The sequence below is a fragment of the Berghia stephanieae genome, chromosome 7 (assembly GCF_034508935.2).
Source record: "Berghia stephanieae isolate SIO BIC M18660-M18661 chromosome 7, UCSD_Bste_1.3, whole genome shotgun sequence".
NCBI classification, from domain to species: domain Eukaryota; kingdom Metazoa; phylum Mollusca; class Gastropoda; order Nudibranchia; family Aeolidiidae; genus Berghia; species Berghia stephanieae.
The window spans coordinates 51,079,393-51,081,892 of NC_088366.1; the positions used below are offsets into that span (position 1 = coordinate 51,079,393).

Sequence of the window (2,500 nt, forward strand, 5' to 3'; positions counted from 1 at the left end):
ATAAACTGTTATAAACCACAAACTGTTATAAACCACAAACTGTTATAAACCATAAACTGTTATAAACCACAAACTGTTATAAACCACAAACTGTTATAAACCATAAACTGGTATAAACCATAAACTGGTATAAATCATAAACTGTTATAAACCACAAACTGTTATAAACCACAAACTGTTATAAACCATAAACTGGTATAAACCATAAACTGGTATAAATCATAAACTGTTATAAACCACAAACTTTTATAAACCACAAACTGTTATAAACCACAAACTGTTATAAACCACAAACTGTTATAAACCATAAACTGTTATAAACCACAAACTGTTATAAACCACAAACTGTTATAAACCATAAACTGTTATAAACCACAAACTGTTATAAACCATAAACTGTTATAAACCACAAACTGTTATAAACCACAAACTGTTATAAACCATAAACTGTTATAAACCACAAACTGTTATAAACCACAAACTGTTATAAACCACAAACTGTTATAAACCACAAACTGTTATAAACCATAAACTGGTATAAACCATAAACTGGTATAAACCATAAACTGTTATAAACCTCAAACTGTTATAACCCGCAGCCTAAATAAAGCATCTTGTTATTATAGACCCACACATTCGTTTCCGTGCACCACCTGTCGAGAATAATAAATCCCCCAAGAACTGTGAGCTTTTTGCTTCCTGTTCGCTTTGACGCTCAGACGATTAGCTGCAATGTCATAATCAATATCCTGTTATAAAACACACAGCAACGTATACATATTCGAAGGTCTGATCACCCATATTTTTATGGGCTCATTGTTGTAATGGAAATACTCTCAAACCAAACGCAAAAGATTGTCCATTACAACAATGTTAAAACAAGCCAATAATTAAGTTCCGTAGTCAGACCTGCATATACTATAGATAGTATGCGCTTGCCTAAGAAACTCATAACATTGCCGCATCCCGAAATATAATGAACCAACACACTAAACTATGTGTAACAATGAACGTTTATAGTCTGGTTAATACAGTTTAGTGAGAATTACTTATAAACGCGGATGGCAAAATACAATAACAAAACCCAGAGTGACGTCATCTTCGTTCTATCTATACGCACATCGAACTAAGCCTAAAATTAATTATGTTCGGATATTATCAGTCATGGTATATTATAATATCGTTTGCACGCCCACACACACAAACACACACAGACACACAAACACACACACACACACAAACACACACACACACAGCACAGACACCCCCCGTATTTTTTTCTTCCTTTATTCTTCAAAACTTTTCTGAATAAAAACAAACCAACCTGTTTTGAACATTAAAGATAGTTCGAAGATGACTCAGGTCTTTGTTATTGTTTTTTGCCATCCGCGTTTATGTGTAATGCTCACTGAACTGTATTAACCTGACTATAAACGTTCATGGATACACACAGTTTTGTGTGTTGGTCCGTTACACTTCTGGATGGCAATGTTATGAGCTTCTTAGCCAAGCGCATACTATCTATTGAATTGAATTCTAAGAAATTCTACAGATATTTATTGAGCGAGCTGCTGGAGCGCGTCGACTCCAATGAGTTAATCACTATAATAACTCTATTATCACCAACTTAGATCCAACTCGACTCAATGATTTCAAAAGAAGAAAGATCAGCACTGAGGCGTGCAGGATTAAAGTAAGAAATAAACATTGCATAAATATTTATTTTTACACACACACACACACACACACACACACATATATATATATATATATATATATATATATATATATATATATATATATATATATATATATATGTATATATATATATATATATATATATATATATATATATATATATATATATAATATAACATAATATAACATTATATAATATATATAAAGCATAACAGCCTCGGTTGATACGAAGCGTTTAGTTAAAATACTCACCACATGCGCTACCCGGATATAACGGCGTACCAACACACAAAACAATATATGTGTGTGACCTTGAACTTTTTAATAGTCTGTTTTATATAATTCAGCGAGAACTAATCACCAAAATGGCTGTATAAACACAATAACGAAGAGCTGAGTGACGTCCATTTCGTACCATCTACATTATATTATATTATATTATTAAACACTCTTAACAGAATTGGTCGGGTGTCAACAGGTAGCAATACGGCGCGAGGTGGTTATCATAAGAGTTATAGTCCAGTGACCAGCTCATAACATAGCATCAGGGATGTATGTGTACTCAAAGAATGAGTATATTGAACTCTCTCTCTCTCTCTCTCTCTCTCTCTCTCTCTCTCTCTCTCTCTCTCTGTGTGTGTGTGTGTGTGTGTGTGTGTGTGTCGCCGTCAATGCCACCACCATCCACCATCCACCATCCACCCACCGCTCTCTACAACTACAACCACCATCCACCATTCCCCCCTCCCCCCTCTACAACAACAACCACCATCATCAACAAGAACGACTCTCATCCCATTCA

General features: G+C 34.3%; 1 protein-coding gene across 17 annotated transcripts in view; it reads right to left on the reverse strand.

Annotated features, from left to right (window-relative positions):
• The window catches only part of LOC144977442 (uncharacterized), a 15,408-nt gene extending 13,046 nt beyond the window's left edge, over positions 1-2,362 (reverse strand). For 2 of the 17 annotated variants that reach the window (XR_013646309.1, XM_078922661.1), the window contains exon 1: positions 1-269. This exon is cut by the window's left edge and continues 83 nt beyond it. The gene's annotated coding sequence lies outside the window, so the exon portion shown is untranslated. The other 15 variants (XR_013646308.1, XR_013646313.1, XR_013646312.1 and 12 more) reach the window with 15 other exon arrangements.
• Between the last annotated feature and the right edge of the window lie 138 nt (positions 2,363-2,500).